This window comes from Miniopterus schreibersii (assembly GCF_964146895.1).
Source record: "Miniopterus schreibersii genome assembly, chromosome: 3".
NCBI classification, from domain to species: domain Eukaryota; kingdom Metazoa; phylum Chordata; class Mammalia; order Chiroptera; family Miniopteridae; genus Miniopterus; species Miniopterus schreibersii.
In genome coordinates, this window is record NC_138103.1 from 64,398,624 (window position 1) to 64,421,313 (window position 22,690).

Consider the following 22,690-nt stretch of genomic DNA (forward strand, 5'->3'; position numbering starts at 1 on the left):
CATTTTGGCAGTTCCTCAAAGGACAAAACATGGAGCTATGTATAACCAAGCAATTCCATTCACAGGCATATCGTCACAATTATTGAAAACATATTTGCACAAAAATTGTACCTGAATATTTATGGCAGCATTCTATGTTATAGTGACCCAAAACAAGGAAATGTTGAATGTACTTTGTGAAAATGTTCTCCATTACAAGTCCTGCTTTATATGTGAAGCTACTCAACAACCCTGTATAGAATTTACGGAGTCAGTGAATGGGGCATGGAGAAACAAGGAGGTGAGGGTAGAGTGGAAGAAGGCAGAACAGGAGATAAATGACAACTGGTTAGGAAGGGTAAGCGAAGAATAAAGGAGGGGGGAAAAAAAGATGCCCAGATATTTCTTCATCATGATGTTTGTGTCCCACAGTCTTTTCTCTCCTCCATGAACTGGGATATTCCTACATAGAAAAAGTAAAACACAATAAAAAGGAGGAAGTTAACATGCTCAGTGGTTCTCCGGTTGTTCTCACTCCATTACAGGTGTTAAATTATATGAGACACTCTCAGACTTTTTGTTGAGATAAAAAACCTAGCTGTCTGTGGTAGATATGAGGATTCTCTGTCCAGACCACCCGTTAAGAAAGGACTTGATGCCTAGCAGTGGGGAGGGCAGCCAGTAGCAGCCTCTAGCTATGAGCTCTTTCCAGAAAGCTGCTCTGCCCAAAGCCTCCCTCTTCCTGGGGCAGCTTTGCCTCTGGTGACTGAGCGAGGTAGGGGTGTAAAGTCTTGGCCATTTGGGGTACTACTCTCCCGGAGTTCCATGCCAGGTCAGATGAAGTTTATGGACCTGCATAACAGTTCTTCTTCTCTCTCTGTCCAGTCCTGCATCTTTCCCTACTTTTCACAAATATTGTTTCTAATAAAAACAATTTGTTTTTAAGGCTCTGCCTCACTGTTTGCTTCTAGAGACCCTAATCTGTGACATAATTATCCTCTTTTACTTTCACGTGTGAGGATGAAGAGAGAAGGCCAATAATCCTCCTCTGTTCAACAAAAAAAATCCACAAATACTTACGTCTTTTGGAAAACAAGGATGCCAATTTAAGTATTTATTACTAGCGCAACACATTAAGACAACCAGATTATAACCTTTTAAGGATTAAGGATTGCTTTCACAGGCCATAGCAACAATCTCAAGTCCAGATGTCTAACTGAAGTTGGCAACTAATGAAGTCAGTGAATTACTGCCCCGTCCAGCTTCCATTTTTGTAAATAAAATTTTCTTGTAACTCAGCTACACCCATTCATGTGACTGCTTTCATGCTACAGTATCAGAGGTGAGTAGTTGCAGCAAAGATCACATGGCTTGCAAGTCTCACATGTTTACTATCGGCCCTTTAAGAAAGAGAAGATTGTTTTAATGGAAATAACTTCTGCAAGGACAGTTTTATAATGCAAAATACTATCTTCTTTTTTTAAAAAAAAAAGTTTTAAAGTCCAAGCCCTGGGATTCCATTAACTGGCACTGAGGAGAAAAAGGCAGTATAAAGAAGCCCACACAACATGGAAACAACAGGGCAAAACGGGATTGTTAACAAATGAAATAAGGAATGTATATTACTTTGAATCTACACTGGTTGTCACAGGCTAAAAATATGAAAGGGGTTTTAGGTGTCTCTGGGCCAAGTCTGAGGAGACTGGGGCTGGGAACAGAATAATAAGAAATTGACAAACTGTGATTTGTTCTACTGTAAATTTTATCAAAAAGCAAAATGAAATGCAAACAACAGGAACTAAAGATATACATCTGAGTGAGCAAGGCCTTCTGGTTACTTCTTTCTGGTCCCCTTTGGGATGCACCAAAGTAGAGATATAAGGCGAAGGAATCTGTGGGTGCAATGAGGCCCCTTAAAGGAACCCTAGAGAGGGTTAGCGCTCTCTGCCAGTGGAGCCTCATCAGTGCCTGGAAATGGTTTACATACATCCAGACTCTACGTCTGTGCTCTCCAGGTTCTGAAATTCTTTCTACCCCATACTTATTGAATCCTGTCTGCTCTGTTCTGGTAACATAAGACCTATACATTTTCAATGTATAGCCAGTTTAGGGTCTTTACAATGACCAAGTATCATAGGAAAAGAAAATCAGGGCATACAGCGTGTTCTGAAATCTCTTTCCCAGCCTCAGTTTCTTTTGTTCAATTACTGTTCTTTTTAGGTCCCTCAGGCTACCTTCTCACCCTAGGACCTAAGTCATCTGCACTCTCTCAAATGGTCTTTGCAGATACAAGCAAAAAAAACAAAAAACAAAAAATTAGATGCATCACTCATTTATTAACTTCTTTATTCAATGAATAGTTTTGCAGGCAAATTACAGCTTAACGTGGCATAAGACCTTTGAAAGTTTTTAAAATCATATAAATAACTATTCCAACCAGCTTTCCTTGTTCCTTTCAGTAAACAAGTGAGCTTGTTACCTGGGCAAAGGAGATTAAACAAGTATGTGTGTTTTCTATGAAACAGGGTTAGAAAATGTGTGTAGTCATTAATTTGACATGTGACCCAAGCCTCTTGTCACATGTCACATTTCCCTGGTACTGTTCCCTTTTGCTCTTTAGGAAAGTGCTTATCCACCGTTTATAATGATCTTGCTTTTTGCTCTTCCACCTTCCTTCCCCAAACCTATTTACACACACTGCTAAATCAAGCTGTGGTAAGACGCCACCTTTTCATCTGAATCCGATTCTACATAATAATTTCCCATTTGAAACAACAATTATTTCATCAAGAAGGAACAGCTGCAAGCACAGCAATCCCTCTGACTGCTATTAACACATGTCCCCTGCCATCAAGCCAGCCGTTTAGCTCTAAATACTGAGCTTTTGTTTAAATGACTAGGGAACCTGGAGATGAGCAGAGACTGGCTGCACCCCTCTGAGGGGGGGGTAGAGGCCCTACGCCAGGCTCTCTGATTCTGGAAACCCTGGAAATACCCTGCCCATCACTCCTTGCCTTTTGACGCTGTTCTCCCTGGACTTCCTGCCACAGCTTCCTCCTTAAGTTCTCAGAAGCTGCATCGTCTGAGTTCTACTGTTTACATCTGTCATTCCAGAGAACTGTAGTGCTACCAAAAGTCATAGTGCTACCAAAAGTCGTAACGCATGAGTGCTCATAGCTTCTCTCCCTCTCCCCACAAGCAAGGTAAAGCTCTGGAGTCGTTCATTCTCTAGGCACACTCCACCTTCCTTTCTCTTGGACCTGATTAGAGAAACGGGGGCAGGAGGAAGGAGGTCTAGACCTGTCGACTTTGGTGAACGGCTTTGGCTGGGAGTTGACAATGGGGGGGAGAGTTTTCAGGAGCAGCTGCTTCCATGTGGAAAATATTGAGAATGGCAGAGGTGCAGACAGAGGATTTTTCAATACATTAGCCATGCCTGCTTAAATTTATGAGAATTATGATTGTAAAACAGAGGGTAATGTTTTGAACTGTGGGAGAATAGAGAGATGGGAGGGGTGTAAAGATGCTAATGTTCTCATCTTTTTGTTTATTTATTTAATTTATGTTTCAATCCTAGCCCAAGGATATGTTTTTGTTGATTTGGGGGGGGGGGGAGAAACATGGATCTGTTGCCTCCCGTACACACCCAGGGGATCGAACCAGCAACCTGGATATGTGCCCCCACCAGGACCCTTTGGTGCACAGGACAGTGCTACAAGCAAGTGAGCTGCTCCAGCCAGGGCCTAATGTTCTAATCTATTAAAGCACAAAGTCATCGAAAATATATACAATTGAAATGTGTGTGTGTGTTTTTTAAGTACAGCAAATCCAACTTTTTAATATTTTAGGGTATTTAGAATCCTGTAGGAAATAACGTATCTTGTGGTAAAGAAATTCTGTTTATTTCCAGTTCAACCATTCCTTCAGTTTCTTAGAATTTTTCTTCCTTTTATTAAATCACAGTGAGATTAAGGTTTTAATATGTTTGTTATAAATAATGTGAGCCCATGTTTATAAAAGTATGCCTTCTGCTTGTGTTTATGCTTAGAAGGATGTGTATAATAATGTTACTCTAAAACTAATAATGGTTATTTCTGGATGGTAGATTTGGAATGATTTTTAAACCTTTATCTTTATGCAATTCTATTATTTGAATTCCCTGTAATAAATATGAGACTAGACTAATTTTTCTTTTAAAAATGTAAAAAAAAAAATCCAATATAATAGTGATTAGTTATGGATGGTAGGAATATGGATGATTATTATATTTTCTTTGTGCTTGTCTTAGTCCACTTGGGCTGCCACTACAAAATACTACAGACTGGGTAGCTTATAAACAACAAAATTTTATTTCTCACAGTCCGGAAGCTGAAAGTCCAAGATCAGGGCACCTGCTGGGCCACCTTCTGGTGAGGACCTTCTTCCTGGTTCATAGCTGATGCCTTCTGGCTGTGTCCTCACACGGTGGAAGAAGCAGGGAATCTCTCTTATAAGAACACTGATCCTATTAATGAGGGACCCAGCATCATGACCTAAGCACCTCCCAAAGGCCCCAACTCCTAAAGCGATCCTTAGGGCAACAGGATTTCAACATATGTATCTGGGAGAACACAAACATTCAGAACATAGCAGTGCTTCTCTAAATTTGCTAACTATCCAAAAATTAAATTATAAAATTAAAATGATAGAAATACCCAATGTTGCTATTATACATTCCTCTATGTTAATGTTTTTTATTCCATGGCAGTTTTATGAAGATGATAATAACAAAGCATTATGTTTTCCACAGAACCATTCAACCAAAGATGATTTTTATAGTCGTACATTAAAAAAAGTACCACTGAGCCCAGCCAGCGTGGCTCAATGGTTGAACATCAACCTAGGATCCAGGAGATCGCCATTCGATTCCCAGTCAGGTCACATGCCAGGGTTGCAGGCTCGATCCCCAGCAGTGGGCGTGCAGGAGGCAGCCCATCAATGACTCTCTCTCATCATTGATGTTTCTCTCTCTCTCTCCCTCTCCTTTCCTCTCTCTGAAATCAATAAAGATATATTTTTAAGAATTATTAAAAAAAATATATCACTGATTCCAAGATAAATTATTATTCACCTCAAGGTTGGCATGTGCAAAGTTAAAGAAGTAGCAGCAGTAATTGCTGCATCTGACACTCTGAGGAAGGCAAGCAGTCCAGAGAAAGAGAACTGGACTATTAGGGGATTTCAGAACTCTCATGAAAATTACCCTAGCAATGAAATAAATGCCTAAGAATAAATAACAGCATAAAATGTCTAAGTGGTAACATGTACAGATAACCTTTTCCATACCTCAGGACTCCGTTCTATAACATAGGGGTAATGATTTCTCTTTATAGTAAATAGCGTCAGGAGGTTAGGGGAGTGCTCATGGTGATACTCAGGTTCTCAAGAGAACTCAACAGGGGGATTTGAAACAGTGGTCCCTTGGAGATTTTCATCAGACTTGTGGTTCAGAATCTACTGTCTTCCATAAATTAATGTTTTATATTTTCAGAGCATATGCTACTGTATATTAAAGGAAATGTAAACAAATAAACAAATATTAAAACCCGTTTTTCTTTCATATCCTTATTTACCCTTACTTTACCTTTTTTCTCCTTCATCCATTTAAAAAAATATTTTCATTTCTTATTTTTCTATTATTTTTCCTTGCAGATCATTTATTACTGGCTCTTATCAGTGAATATCATCTCTCTCTTAAGTAAATGTGTACTTTTTCCTATTAAATTTTTTTTTTTATCTCTGTGGAAACCTTACTGAAATTTAAATGGAGCCACTCTGTAACGTATTTTTTTGCTAGAAAACCATTCATACTAAGACTCAGATGGAAAACTGACTCTCACGCTGGCTTCCCACTTCCTCACCCTCTTCTTTCTTTGTATTAGGTAATGGCAAGTAACACAGATTTCAACAATTTGGGTGGTAAAAAATATTCCAGGCTAACTCTATAATATTTAGTTGCAGAAATTCAAAAGGAGCAACAATCTAACGAAGGCTCAAATATGGCATTAAACATGAGCACCCTCTGGCATACTTAATACAAAGTCTGGGCCTGTGAATTACGCACAGCTTTTAATGCACTTTTAACACCATTTATTACCACTTCTACCACTCCATTATATAGAGAAGTATCCTTTAAATTGCACTTACATGTTCTCAAAGCTATTCTGAAATTGTAGGAAAAATGCTATAATACTAAACATCTGACATTTTATTTTCTCAGAGTATTTTTTGCTCACTTAATTAGTTTAACCAATAGAGCTAATTACCACTTGGTTTTCGTTATAATTTTGGTAATTATTGTCCTGACGTTTTCCTCCCAGGCACATGGCTTGTGCGGGTTCCATTATTTATTTCCCGACATCCCTTGAGATAAATTCACCGATGATTTACATCTGGAAATCCCTGTGTTCTCTCACAAATGATAGCTCCCTAACCCCCAAACTTCAAGGAAACCACCTCAGAAAGGTCTTTACTGGCTGCTATGCTCGCTCACTTTCTCCATGCTTCTCTAAAAGCTACTGTCACCATAATGGGGTAAGCTTATTTAGTATGCTATTCAGTGAAAAAACAAGCACAGGGTTTGCATGTGAAGATCGGAAAGTATAGAATATTTCCACCTACCGTAACTGTGAAAACTCTGTGGCATGGGAAGATGAAAGCTTAAGGTTGCTGATGTAGTCCAGATTAGTCAGCATGTTTTGGTTGTGGCAGTTTATGGGGCAGCTATGACTCTAGATACAGGCTTGCCTCTCACCTTGGCACTTCATCTGGAAGAGTTCAGGCAATGGGAAGACTGGATTCAGATGGTATCTGTGCCCATGTGAGAATTATCCCTACATGAGAACTTGTTCCTGATTTTGAATTCGGATTTTTTTTTTTTAGTGAGTTTGGGAAATTTTTTTCTAGGGTTAGTTCCAGGACAGACATGGGGTAGGAGCAGCTGGTCAGCACAAGAGGCAGCCCCAAGGGGACAGGACCCAACTGTACTGCACATGAATACAAATCTTGTGTGAACATTTTTATCTAACTGCCCCTTTTTTGAGAGGGGAGGCTGGAAAAAGTGTTTATTCCAGGCTGGAGAAACAAGCTTGTGGCAACACTGAGCAGTTAAAATCTTCCTTCTTCAATAAGGTCTATTCCAACTATAGCCTGTCTTCTTTACTTCTTTGATGCATAGCTGTGCACTCCAATGTGACTTTCTGCCATCAGAGCTCCATGCATACTTTGCCAGTCCCAGGGCAAAAAGAAAGTGCAAGGCCCCTTGTCTAAAAATTATTTTAAAAATTCAAGACAGCAACAGCAAAGCATTAAACCAAACACAGATCCCTCTAAGCTTGGGGCCCTGTGTAGCTACAAGGATTGCACACCCATGAAACTGGCCCCATCTGTAATGATGGAATTATTTTAAATGCACTGTCAAATATCGCAGCCACGGGCTGAGCCATATATGGCCTTTGCACACTAATGTAATATAGCTAATGCAATTGTGGCATTTGTTTCTACGATCTTGAACAACTTTTCTTTTTTTTAAAAAAACACAAAAAACCTTTATTGATTTCAGAGAGAGGAAGGGAGATGGAGAGATAGAGATAGAAACATCACTAATGAGAGAGTCATTGATCTGCTGCCTCTTGCATGTCCCCTACTGGGGACTGAGCATGCAACCCGGGCATGTGCCCTGACTGGGAATCAAACCGCAATCTTCTGGATCATAGGTTGATGCTCAACTGCTGAGCCACGTCAGCCGAGCTTGAACAACTTTTCTAAGACTCAGAGATGTCAGGACTTCAGATCCAGGTAGGGAAAAGGCTGCCAAGAGAAAATTGGTGTAAAGTTTTACTAAACTCTTAAATTGCATACCTGCTTAGAAATGAATTTAATTGAGAGTATTTTAGAAATTACATTAAAAACATTTGCTTTGAAATTGTAGAGTCTAAAGTATTATCACTGAAAATTGAAAGAGCTCTACATTATTGGCAGACAGACTTGCCATGGATTTCAACATGGGAATTCTCATCAGAACCTGTTTTTCTACCCAGAAAATGGGCACATTTTGTGATCCAAGTTATTATACAGAAGGATGATTAATCATCAGCTATGAAAGGAACTATACAAATAAATATATTTAAGGAATGAACAGTGTTTATATGGTCTATGTTTCTAGCTAGATGAAAAGAGCTACAAATCATAGATTTAATCCTGGGGAAAAACCTCAGATGTCAGGATTCAGAGATTATTGTGTAATCAGTAATTTGGAGAGGCTGCAGGCTTTTGTTTGGTTTTCAAAGCTCAGATCCAAAGGCTAAAAATTCAGCTATTATTTTCTCTTTATGTCAGTTGGTTCATTTTCTGTAGAGGTTCAATTTGTTGCTAGAGAGAACCATTGCAATTTGAATAATTATATACTGAACTGCAGGGTAGAACTAAAATTGGGGTTGATTGAGAGGGTTGGAAATAGAGCAAGCTCCTTCCTACCATAAGAATTACCGATTCTTATGTAGGAAAACATGGCAATACAAGCAAACATTCCCAATGAATTACAGTTGTTTGATAGGAAATAGGCAAACAACAACAAAAAACCACCAAAACCAACAACAACTCAACTTCATTCATAATAGGAGAGCAGCAAATTAAAACTATACTAAGATATCATTTTAAAAATTTATCAGATTGATGAAACTCTAAAAGTTTGACATTCTGTTGGTAAGGTCATGGTGAAACAAGCCCCCTCATACATGTTGATGGGAGTATAAACTGGCAAACAAACCTAGAGAAAAATTCAGCAAAATCTATAAAAATTACAAATTGAAAGTGTGCGTCATCTTTGACACACCAATTCCACTTCTGGGATTTTATTCTATAAGAATACCTATACTCATATGAAATGATATGTACAAAGTTATTCTTTAAATAGAAATACAATTCAGATGCCATAAAATTCACCATTTTAAAGTGTACAGTTTAGGCCTAGCCGGTTTTGCTCAGTGGTTAGAGCATCAGTTCGCAGACTGAAGGGTCCCAGGTTTGATTCCAGCGAAGGGCACGTACCTTGCTTACAGGCTTGATCCCTGGCCCTGGTCGGGGTGTGCACAGGAGGCAACCAATTGATATGTCCCTCTCACACTGATGTTTGTTTCTCTCTCTCTCTCTCCCCTCCCCCCTTCCACTCTCTGAAAAGCAATGGCAAAAATATCCTCAGGTGAGGATTAAAAAAATAAATTAAAAAAAATTAAGTGTACAGTTAGGTGGTTTCTAATATATTCACAAATTATGCAACTATCAAGCACTATCTAGTTCCAAAACATTGTTATCACCCCTAAAATAACCCTGTACTCAGTCACTTCTTACTTCTCCCACCTTCGGCCCCTCACAACCACTAATCTACTTTCTGTCTCTAAGGATTTGCCATTTCATATAAATGGAATCATAAAATAGGTGAAGGTTTATGTCTGGCTTCTTTCATTTAGCATAATGTTCTCAAGATGCATCCATGTTGTAGTATGCATCGGCGCTTCATTAGTTTTATGGCTGAATAATATTTCATTGGATGGATATACCACATTTTGTTTACCCTTTCTTCAGCTGGTGGATATTTGGATTGTTTCTACTTTTGGCCTAATATGAATAATGCTACTGTGAAGATTTGTGTACAAGTTTTTGTATGAACATGTTTTCAATTCTCTTGGTTATATGCCTAGAAGTGGAATTGCTAGGTAATATGGTAACTTTATGTATCAGTAAAAGGTTATTTCTTGAAGCATTATTTGTAATAGTAACAACACATTGGAACAACCAATGTGTTCATCAATAGAGGACTGTTTAAATTATGCCACATCTACACAATGCTGTGCAGCTTTAAAAACAAGAGAAAAATCTTTATAAGGAAAGTATTTTAAGACACCTTAAGAAAACAAGGTGCAGAAGAGTTTGTTCCCTACCTTAGCTTTTGCATAGGATAAACATAAAGAACCATGAAAGGATGTAGAAAAAGCTTTGAGAATTAGGGACAAAAGGCAAGGAGTGAGTACATTACTTCCAATATATATCTTTTAATATCGGTGTGTTTTGTTTTTTTATTTAGAGAGGAAGGGAGAGAGAGAGAGACGGAAACATTGATGTGAGAGAAAAACATTTCACAGGTGCCCTGACTGGGGATCAAACCCACACCTGAGTATGTGCCCTGACCACATAAACACTGTTCATTCCTTAAATGCATTTATTTGTATAGTTCCTTCCATCACTGATGATTAATTATCCTTCTGAGTAATAACCTGGATCACAAAATTTGCCCATTTTCTGGTGGGTTAGGGAGGGAGAAAGAAGTTCCAGAAATCATTCCATATGCAGATTACATATTTTATATATTGTCTAGTCACATGCTCATTCTTAGCTGCAGGGGAGGCTGAAAAACAGCCTCAGCTGAGCAATGTGCTCAGTTAAGATGCAGTGTTCTGTTACAATAAGAAACAGGGAGAGAATGGATATTTGTAGGCACAACCAGCCCCTGCCTCAACATGCTTCATAGGGAGTGTAACATGGTGGGTGAGGGTGCTGGATGGGGTAACAGAAGCCAGACTTTTGAATCCAGGCCCTGCAACTTATTTGTTATGTGACCTTGGAAAAGTAGTAACTAAAACTCTTTAAGTATCAGATTTCTCATCTGTAAATAAAAAGCAGTTTGCTAATAACAGACAATAATATATGTAAAGCACCAGGCACACAAGAAGTGTTCAATGAATCACTGTGATTGTACTTGTGATTTATTTGAGATTTGATGACTTTAAAAAAGATTTTTTTTCTGCCTTTAATGAGTTAGCAAGACTGTTGTATTAGAGAAAGAAAAATATACCACTGATAAAAGCTGATAAGATTATAAATTCATTCTTTTCCAATTTCATTAATATACAAGTAATACAATGGTCAGCAATATTATCTTCAAATATGAAATAACATAGAACTTTATTGCTGTATTTACTTCTTCTGCAACACCTTTGATATATAGTCTACAGAATTTAACAGGTGTTAAATCAAACTCTATTCCCTCTCAATTTACCTGCCCACATAAAGTAGAAATAGACATATTCCCCATGGGTTTAAAAGTGAGATTTCCAAGATTTGGTCTTTTGAGAAACCAGAAAATAAATCCTGAGAGATCACAACATTCTAGATTAAAATAAATGTGGAAAAGGAGGTACTTCTAATTTATTTATTTTTTTGATTGAAGTGAGGGCAAATAGTGGAGTTGCCAATAAAGTGAATTCAACTTTTTCTATTAGGAAGTTTAAAGAGGAGGGGAAACTGAGATGTGTGAGAAATTCAGGTCGTAATGAGTTTTCACACTTGTCTCAACTCGACGAGTTTACTGGTCAAACTACTTGCCTGTTCTGTGATATTTTCACCTCTACTGCTCTCCTTTATAGATTTGCTTCATATGAATTCACTTCTGAAAATGAGAGAAGACAGAATAAAATGTGAATGTTAAATCAATGACAAAAATTTTGTATTTTCATTGGATTTAACTTCTCCTAAGCCAGATTTAATTTTCTTTCTGGAATTGTGATGACTATCATGGCTATTTTTATTAAGCTAAGAATTAATCTTAGAGTCCCCAAACTAGAGTAGATTTAAACGTTATATAATCTAATTGTCCTTCCAATGCTTGAGATCTATTTCACACGATCACTCCCTACCTTCTCACCAGCCCCACATCCTGATCCGTGATCACATAGTTTGAGCGCCAAGACATTTTTCTTTGTCAAGACAAGCCATTCTTGCTATGGTGACTAGAAATCTCTCTGTCTGGTCTCTTCCACTCTCAAGCTCCCACTCACTTTTCCCGATTCTCCCTACTGTAGAGATGCAGAAAAAGCTTAATCCCCCTTCTACCTAGAAGCCTTTAAAAGTAGTATTTAAAGACATACGATCATTGCATCACCCAATGCCGTTTCTCCTCCGGATTAAATACACCTACCTCCTTTAACTGTTCTCCTAAGCTCTGTTTCTGAGCCCTTCATGTTGGTGGCTTCTCCTAAGGGAACTCTGGTTTGTCTACACACAGATTTGTTAGAGCTTTCTGCCCATATTTATAGGGCCTCTTAGTAATGGACTGCAAAGACAAAAGAAGACTGAGCCCTGAGGTACTTGAACATTCTGATGTTGGGGATATGAGGAGGAACTAGCAGAGGAAACAAAGTAAGTTAGAACGGTGAGCCCAAAGCCAAGTGGAGAAAGCGTGTCACAGAGAAGAGGCTGACCAACTCTCAAAGACGACCAAAGGACTCACAGGTGCCATGAAGGAGGCATGAGCTACTCTAAGCAGGACGGACAAATGGGAAAGGGTCACACAGTCTCTGAAGTGGTCTTAGGTCATTTAGTCAAGCCATGCCAAGATCCCGTGTAACCAAAGTGGTTAAGAAGGGAGGTGCCTTGTCCTGCAGGAAGTGATACAACCAGGTGAAGACCAGAGTGGGACTTTTCTTGCCCAAATCTAAGAGAAGGAGTCATGACTTATTCCTGCTTGTAGGGTTGTTGTAAATATTAATTGGACTGATTCACATGAGGAAGAACTTAGTACAGTGATCGGCACAGGGCAGTCACTCAGTACATATTTATCTGATGCTACTATAGGTTGTATTCACGGTGTCCAGCACAGTAACTGTTATACAGCAGAAAATCGAGACGTTTTAAGTGATTTTTAAAATAATAGATGTATTGTTTTCCCTAGTATTTTAAATGCTCATTGAAGAGGATTCGATTTTAAGATTTTAACTGCAGAAAAAGGTGATACTATATTTAAAACCACTGTGTGTGCATGCATGTGTGTGTTTACCCTGATGACCGACATGCTGGGTCACTGATTATTCCTCTAAGGAATCATGGAATATTTTATGGTCATTGACCTAAACTGTTTAGCAGATTTACTGGAGCCTCACCAGACTGATCAGCCTGTGACTTGGAATTTGGAACCAATGTTAATCATCCTAAGGGCAATTAATAGCAAGAGGGAAGCAAGTGTGGCAAATGCGTCTTCGTTACCAAATAAGAAGATAGCCTCAGGCTCCATACTCCTATCTCAGCCCTGCCAGGAGATCATTCTGAACTCCTTTTCTGTAAAATATTGCTTGTCAGTCACACTTATCCAATGTCTTAGCAACACAAAAGGAATCCAAGGAAAGCCAAATACTGCAATTGGATTGTTCATGATTTGATTGGTACCATGATTTAGTAAATTACTTTTTTGGAGGTTGCTTTTCTTTTTTGGTTTGTTTAAAGCCAAAGACTAAATGCAGTAATAAAAATTTAAATTACTTTGGCTCTTGTCGGAAATGCTCAGTATTCCACAAATGCTGTGTTCTTCATTTTAGTGCCAGGGAGAAGAGCAAAAATAGTCGACAATGATTCTGCATTACTGATTCACTCTACTCATTAGATTTTATTGAAATATTATGACTCGCTGGGCTCAGAGAGTTATTTTGGTTTTGCCTCAAGCCATTTCAAGTTAATTTTTGCTATTATGTAACAAAAATACAAAATTATTTGAAGCAAGACTTTCTAATGGGAAATAATAACTTTTAGATAGGAAATTAAACCCTTTACTAAATAATGTTAGATTATCATCAAAATTACATTTTTATGAATAATTTATCAATACCACATCAGCTGTTTAGCTATGTCAGTATTGCTAAGCTCTAGTAATTGCTGGTTTAATTGTATTCTCTTGAGTTCAGCAGAAAAAAAATAAAATCAGGTCATAGGTTTTCACTGTAAAATATTATCTTGTTAGAGCAAAAATTGACTGAATAAAAATACTCCAGGAAAGTATGTTTTTGGTAAACATATTCCAAAATGTTATTGTCATGTTAGCTACTTCAATTTTTTTGTAGAATTTCTTTAGTCAAGACAAAGCAAAGGTTTTCTCCCATATAGTCCCAATATAGCTTCCATGTTGTATATTCCAGGGATTTTTCTATGTTTATTTTAAATTAAATGCACAATCAGTGCAACAGACAGCAGTTTTTGGTTGAATTATTTATTTGTGTCCCTCTGTTTAAAGAGGGTAAAAACAGTGTGCTATTCTTACTGACTTGCCTAGGGCTTCAATCAAATGATGATAGCACACACTCATACTTACTTCAGTGCAGTAAAAATGTTACAACAGTTCATCATGGATATGACAGAAACAAATACATTCTAGTTTTATAAGGCAGTATCTCGTTGACTTGTTGGCAATGGATTAAAATGATTTTTACCACACTTAAGGTGATTGAAGTTACGCACCCCCTCTTTAGGAATCTTGCCCAATTTTCCACATATCAGAAAAATAAAATACGTTACATTTCTATTGTTATTATTCCTGTCTCTGCTCTCACGGTGCCATCTAAATTATTATTCCTTTATCAACGTTTGTGTGCTTTGCTGTGTTTTATCTCCAACTTTTTTAAACAGCGGAACTTTATGAAAGTAGGGTACCCAGTGGGAAATGAGCCTTGGGGTGCTGGGGCTCTCAGAGGGGCAGTAGGGATTGCGGAGTGAGGGGAGCAGCAGGAATGAACACAAATTAAATAGAAGAAAATTATCCTGCACAGAAGCTTTGAAGTCAGCGTCTTAACAGTATTATCACTGGCAACAGCTTAGTACTATCATTTACCTTTGCCATACTCCCTTGTGATCCGCAGCGTCTAGATATTCCAATTGGGTTGACGTGCTAATGGCAGACACACAGAAAGAGAAAAAGAACCAATATTTATTGAGCACCTACAGGTGACAGGCACTGTTCTGATGTCTCACATTTCATATCTCTTTGGCCACCACTATACTCCTCTAAAATTCATACGATTACCTTCATTTTACTGTTGGAGATACTGAAGGTGAGAGTGGTTAAGTGACCTACTCAGGGTCCCACTGATTATGCAGTAAACAGAGCTAATTGCTCTAGCAGAGACCAAATAGGCCAACATGGATTTGCTCTTGTCCTTTTGAATGTTGACACTAGTCTCATCTCAGGACACTACGGCCCTAAGACAGTCATATGAGAGGATTTGGAAAGAAACAGTTTCCAGGGCTGAGTGTCATATTTGCTATCCCCAGACTCTTGCTTTAAACCTCTTGTGCTGAAGTAGACATTTGTTCTTTATTTTCCCCAGGCCACCTTCCACAGTACTTTTACATTATGATTACTTAATAAATACTTATTAAATTTAATTTAAAATCTTCTTACAGGAGCAACAAGAAGCAGTCATTTTATAATAGTAGCATAATTATGCTAGTGTCCAACCTGGGATATTTATGCTTGTCATAGTAATTGAGGACCCAATTAGTGAGTTAAAAACTGAGTAAACAAAAAATTATTGATACTGTTGACCTGTTGACCTGGATAGCAAAACATACTTGCTAAAAAAAGGGAGGGGTACAAAAGGAAAAAGAAAAGATAAGGAATTATAATACTTAAGATCAATACTTTATAAGATTTTAACATTTAAAAATTATAATTAGGAGAGAAACTCAAATATGAGCAATTATTATCTCATGTTTTCTGTGAAAACAACTACCTCTGCTGCCGACGACTGGAATTACCACTTATCCCAGACAAGAGCTTCTTTTACTAATTGGGTCAGATATATTTTTAGTACAATTTTATTCTAATGAATTCCGGCCCTTCCTATTAAATTTAACAGTCAAGAAACATGAAACAACGGGAGAATGTATCATTTGGGACTTCAAACTAACTGTATATGCTAATGTGACAGGAGCAACTGCTTGAGGACAATTTTATCATATCGATTGCAATTATGAAGGGAAAATAAAATCTTCTCAAGTATTTGTCACTCTCTCTGAGTTAATTAAATTTTATAACCTTTGCTAAATTCTTCAAACAGTAGAATCTTACCCAGGCAATATCAAATAATTATAAAGAACTTTATTATCTTTCAAAAATTCCACTGGGTTGATAGATTTAGCAGTTTCCTTTATTTTCATTGCAAGAAACACTGATAGCATTTACTGAATCTGTAGGACATTGTGCCAGGTAGAGAGACATCAAGAAGTGTAAGATACATTCACTACCCTTGAGAAATTTATAATCTAAATGGGGATATATAGATTGGTTAAAGTTGGTCCAAAATAATTTATTTAATCCTGTGATTTATCAGAATCATTCAGTGGGGACACATATGGGAATAAAATTGGACTCCCGTCTTAAAGTTATCTTCAAATAAGTTCTACCTCCTACCTCTGCAGAGAGACAGATATGTTTTGAAAGATAATGTAGATGTCATTAGTTATCTCTCTGCAGAGAAAATAAAATCCATCGATCCCTACAGGATACAATGCTAATTCAATGAGACTTTTATTTGGTTGACTTGGGAAAGCAGTTTAAGTCCTAGCTCTGCCACTAACTGGCAGTGTGACTATCACTTGTAGTTTGTTATTGCTCCAGCTGCTATGCTAAAGGACAGGCTTTCAATGTCTTTGACTTGAGAGAAATCCTGTATCACTGAATGGGATGGCATATTTGCATCACTAGACCATAGAGTCTCACCTTCTTCTCCTCATAACCAACCTGGCCAACAAATCATACTGAAATTGTAGTGGATTCTATACCTCTTATGTGTCAGTGATAGGCACATGACCCAAGGTGGGCCAATCAGAGCCCTTTCCTGGGAATTTGCTAGAAAAAAGACTCTACTTCATGGGAGTTGCGAAACTGTGACCTTATAAAGTTGGAGCTCTCTGCGGCTATGTCCTCAGCTTGTCTGAGGTTCAAGGGAACGAAGCCAACACAGACAGAAAGCAGAGCTGAGAGATGGGAGAGAAAATCCTGGGGGTATCATTTGAGCCCCTATGTCTACTCATCTCTGAGCGCAATGCTACCCTTGTCAATACATTTCTTTCCCCATACCCTATTTTTTCCCATTTATTTTTTGCTAAGTTGGTTTAACAGGGATATTTTCGCTTGCAACAAAGAGAGTCCTGATTAAGAGAACAGTATTCTTGTTAATAATATACAATGGCTCATATTTCCTCAAGTTGTAGTTCCACAATTTCCTTAACTATTCTGCTAACATTGAATTTTAAAGTTATTTGAAATATTTTCCCATTATAAATGCAGTGTTCTTTTTCAGTGCCTTCTGAACGACTTCTAGCAAATTTTCCATTAGTTTCCTCAAACATGGGCCCTTGGTTTGAATTCTGAACGACAAGATTTTAAATTGAGTGATTTACCACCTAATTTAAGGCCATTCGATTTTGCTTTATCCCTTTCGCTTTTTTACTTCCATTACAATCATTCCATCTGTGATTATGCCAACTGTTGTGGCACCATTTGCTCCAGCTGCATGGGCACATTTGAATGCATTAGTGTGCTATGTCAGTGACTTAGGAAATTTTTTATGGTATCACGAAGATTTATTTCTGACCATTGTAGGACCTGCTTTTTGATTTCCTTTAACTATTAACCTCAAAAACTATATTGTTCAATTTTAAGCCTTTAAGACTTTTACATTCACTTCAGAGAGAGAATTACTCTATTATCCTAATGTCTGTGAAAGTGCCTCCGATTCTTTCATTACTATGAAGCCTCTATGTACCCCACTTGCCTGCATAAATTAACTTTTCCATATTTTAAGATCTAGTTAAAATGTTATTGTTTTCTCTGTGATTTCTTTTATCACTTTGCTCACAATTTGTTTTCTCCTCTCATTTCACTTAGTAAATCTCCCTCATATCTAGGAGAAGTGATGCAGTAATGGGGGTGGTGAAGCTTTAGAGTCCTGTAATAGTCATAGACTCACCTTGCAGAGAATCATAGGTAGCAATATACTACAAAACATATTACCATCAAATTATTTATGAAAGCATAATTTGTGATATATAAGGATTAGAAAAAAGTCAAAAGTTCATCATTAGAGGGCTAGTTTAATGAATTGTGATACAGTCATAAAATGGAATATTTTATGCAACTATGCAACTGTAAAAAAGAACAAATAAGTTTTATATATATTGATATGGCACAACCTGCAAGATATATTATTAAGTATGTGAAGAGGTGTTATAGCAGAGTAATTAAATGTGTGGACCCCAGAGTCTGGCCTCAGTTCTAAGACCAGCTCTGCTATTTATTAGTTGTATGAACTTGGACAAGTTTCTCAAGCCCAGTGCCTCCGTTTGTTTCACCTGTGAAATGATGATAATGGTAACTACCTCCCACAGGATTGTACGAGTACTGAATGAGTTAATACATGCAAGAACTTAGGAGAGTGCCTGGCGCAGAGTAAGATAGTTGAACTATAACAATGGAATGGGATGTGAGTGAATGTTTTTGAATTACGTAACATAATTCATAAAAATGAAAAATTAAGTATTTTTGACTATATTGCTATTAAATATTTTCACCAGTACTGCCTTGTGTTGTAGTATCGTACATATTCACATAGAGGCTTCTCTCTACATGATATTATTATGTCTTTGAGGATAAGGCCTGGCTTTTCCTCAAGTGCGTGCTCTACGTGATTTCCATCATGTGCCATGTTCAAGGAGAGTTCAATATGTACTTATTGACTGTATTAAAATATTCAGATTCCTCTCTGCATATAAATATTTCAGAGTTTTTACATTTAGAGAGTAGTTTTAGAAAATGTATAAGGGAGCTGGTCCTATAATTTCAACATTTAGGGGCAAGTCTATAGATTTTGTTAACAAAGGAGTTAGGAAATTTACTTCTACTTGGAACAGTATTCTGAAAGTGTTATTTCCTTTTTCAAAAGGGAGTTTCGTTGTTCAATAAGGATGGGAACTAATGATTTTCAGGACCTCTGAGTCTCAGAAAGGTTAAGAGCCTACATGCCTCATACCTCTAGCAAGTGATGGAGTCAGGGTTCAGATCTGAGTCTGGCTGACCATTCTTTCTGCTGCAGAAGGGACCCTGAGAGAGGACACGAGAAGAGATTTCTAGGAGTCCTGTACGTCAGCAGTGCTTCACTTGGCTGAGCACATTTCCCAGCTATTGGAACTTCTTTCAAAACCCAGTACTGAATACAAATATCAAATGTATTAGGAATATGAGGGAAAGTATCACAACATGATCACTTTGTAAGACTTAAGCCTTTGCTTCTGAGGTAAGACCATCTAGATTCTTAAATGAAATGAGAATTATATATAACTGGCCTCAAATGTTTCCTTTGTGGTATTTTGTAATATAGTCTCTCGATTCCTAAATCAGCATGTCATTATCTAATCAAGGGTTAATCACATTTCATTTTTCCAGATCAATTTCATTATAAAGCATGATAATGAGGTCATGGCATTTTTAAGGCATACGTTTGCAGGCGTGTACCATTTCAGAAAATGTGAAGTATGAAAATCCCCAAATGCTTGCTAAATTGGAGGATTGCATAAATTCAATTACAGAAGAGTTCTTCATGTTCCAAAATAATTAATCATGGGGTTTCTTTAAATAGGAGAGCATGGCAACTCATGCTTATTTGGCAAAAGAAACTTTGTACTCTATCTGGAAAAAACGGTCCTTTTGTAATGCATTGCAAAGCTTCCAAAGGAATATGTATCAGACTCAGCTACCTAAACAGATCAGCTGAGCCAATCAAGTATGTAACCACTAGGGGTGGGGATCAGAAGGAGATGTGACAGTAGATTGTGTGGTCAGGGAAGACCTCTCTGAATTGGTGATATTTGATTTAACAGATGAATAGAAAAAAGCCAGAAAAAAATGAAGGAGCCAGCCTTGACTGTTGCTGGCAGAGAGCTCAGTAAGTAAGGTCTCTCAAGTCAGAACAAGCTTGGTAGAGCAAGGAACAGAAAGGCCAGGTGGTCTGGAGTGTAGTAAACTAGGGGAAATGGGTCACAATGAAGTCATGAGATGTAAAGGGGGGCAAGATCAATTAGGACCATGGTAAGTGCATGTAAATTACTTAACTTGGAGTTTCAAACTTTAAAGAACTTAACAAATGGAAACTCATAGTTATTAGAGATATTATGGTCTTATTTATAATTCAAATATAACTATTAAAAAAAAGGAGTAGCTTTATTCCTTCCAATAATAAATTCAAATGAACACTTAGAAAATACTTGCAAAATTCGAAGTTCCTATCTTCACAGCCTGTAAAGTTTAAATTCTATTAAAAAACATAAGAAGAGTCATTTTCTGATTGCAAAGACTGCTAAAACTATCTATATAGAATTTGTTTTACAAGTATTTGTTTATTGTTTCTAGCTGGATTTATGCTGAGAGGCTTTTTTGGCCCAATCCTCAACCATGAGACACCCCCAATCCTGAAAATATTTTTCTGAACTTCATTCAATTTTTGTGGTTTATTTTTATTTTAATCAATCTGGAATTTACTTATAGGTATTGTGTGAGTTAGAGATTGTGGCAGGCTGATGACCTTCAATATATACCCAAATCCTAACTCCTGGAAACTGTGAATATTACCTTATAAGGCAAAAATGACTTTGAAGATGTTCACGAGCGTCCTTATAAGAGGCAGGCAGAGGGAGGTTTCATACAGACTGGGAGAAGGCAATGTGAAGATGGAGCAGAGATTTAAAGATGATATGCTGTTGGTCTTATTGGATAGGAGAAGGGGCCAAGGGCCAAGGAATGCAAAACATACAAGGAAAGTAGTGCTAGAAGCAAGAAAAGGCAAGGAAGGGCTTCTCCTATAGAGCCTCTGGAAAAAGTGGCCCTGCCCATACCTTAGACTATGCATCTTAATTTCAAACTTCTGGACTCCAGAATTGTAAGAGAATAAATTTTTGCTGTTTTAAGCCACTAAATTCGTGGTAATTTGTTACCGCAGTCATTGGAAACTAATACAGAGATCTAACTTTATTTTTTGCCACATAGTTAACTAATTAATTGTCCTAGTACCGGTCATTGATTAATACATTATTTCCTAACTGATCTGAAATGTTAACTTTATCATAATGTCAATACCTGCACATAGCTGAGTCTGTTTCTGTTCTGTTCTACCAATCTATTTACTCTTGAAAATAATACCAAACTTTAAAATTACAATAACTTTATAGTACATTTGAATGAGTGGTAGGGTAATTTCTTCATCATGCTTTTTTTCCAAAACAATTTTTCTTTAAGTTGCATTTATTCTTCCAGGTGAAATTTAAATTTTTTTTTAAATCCTCACCTGAGGATATTTTTTCCATTGCTTTCCAGAGAGAGTGGAAGGGAAAGAGAGACGGAGAAACATCGATTGTGCCCGGGACCCTTCAGTCCACAAGTCCACACTTAACCACTTGGCCACACTGGCCAGGGCTTTCTAGTAAAAAAAAAAAAAAAAAAAGAATTTTGACTGAAACTGCATTAAATAAATAGATTTACTTGAATATTCCTATCTAGAAACATGCTCTCTTTTCAGGTCTTCTCCCCCATTCCCCATATTTAAACTATAAAATGTTATAGTTTTTCTTCACTTGGGTTTTATACATTTTTTTAAGGCTTATTTGTTGCTACGGTGAAAGAGGATCTTTTAAAATTATATTTTCTAATTAGATATTACCGGTGTGCAGGGGTGTTGCTGGATTTTGAATCTAGCCACTCTGCTGAACCAATTTCAGGGCCTAATAATTTCCTTCGGCTGTCCAGCGCGCACCCCCGTATTCCAGCCTCTTCCCCCCAGCCCTGCTGTTCTCCCAGCATCTGCACACTGTTCCGTGGTAATCGCGCTAACAGGCCTGCGCGTCCCTTTTCTGACTGTCGTTGGGGTGCCTTTCATGTTCCACCACTACTTGGCACATGTTGTGGAGGTGCTTTAACGTTATCCGTACTCTTTATAACATTACACACCTACACACATATCTGCATGCGCATAAAAAGGGAAGACTATCCTTCTATTTCCAGGTTACCATTGCTTTAAATCCGAAAGCTGGTGAAATGCTAATTTCCAATACCTCTTAATAGCTATTACATAATTATACAAATATAATACATTTCATGTTTAAAATTCTTTTATTATATAAAAAACTGCTGAGTGGTTCTGCATTTAGTATTTGCTTAGTATTTTATAGAGAAAGCCTGTAGCTCTCCGTTTTTTTTTTTGTATTAAGAAAACTCCGGCTTGGACGTCGTCCGCCCGTCCCGGAGCGCAGCGGGAAGCTCCGCCAGCCCGCGGGGCGGTCGCCAGGGCCGCGGCGGGGGCGGGGGCGGCCGGGGAGCCAGGGCCGCGGCGGGGGCGGGGGCGGCCGGGGAGCCAGGGCCGCGGCGGGGGCGGGGGCGGCCGGGGAGCCAGGGCCGCGGCGGGGGCGGGGGCGGCCGGGGAGCCAGGGCCGCGGGGCGGTCGCGGGGGCGGCCGGGGAGGCAGGGAAGCGCGGCCGCGGGAGGGGGCGCCCGGGAAAGCTGACCTGCTGTGTTCAGCGGCGCGTCCGGAGGAACCTGAACGCTACGGGCTTACAGCAGGGGCCAAGCAACGGGGTGTCGGAGGCGGGGGACCTCCTTCGAGGGCTCAGATTGGGCGCGACGGGCGCCTCTGCTCTACGAGACTGAAAAGCCAGGACGCCGGCCGGCGGCGCTCAGGGCCTCCCGCGCGCACAGTCCGGTCCGAGCCTCTCAGCTGCCTCGAAAACCCGGAGGCGACCGGCCGGGCCGGCCCCGGAGCGGCCGGCCGGGGCTCCGGCCGTGGGGCGCACTGGGCATGCGCGGGGCGGC

At 38.6% G+C, this 22,690-nt stretch overlaps 1 long non-coding RNA gene across 1 annotated transcript; it reads right to left on the minus strand.

Annotated features, from left to right (window-relative positions):
- Window positions 1–5,753: 5,753 nt before the first annotated feature.
- Window positions 5,754–22,687, minus strand: LOC308554358. Its single transcript, XR_013998402.1, has 5 exons — window positions 22,387–22,687; window positions 21,174–21,305; window positions 14,666–14,722; window positions 11,398–11,461; window positions 5,754–7,827 (listed from the first exon to the last, which is right to left on the minus strand). It is a non-coding gene; the product is annotated as an uncharacterized lncRNA (long non-coding RNA).
- Between the last annotated feature and the right edge of the window lie 3 nt (window positions 22,688–22,690).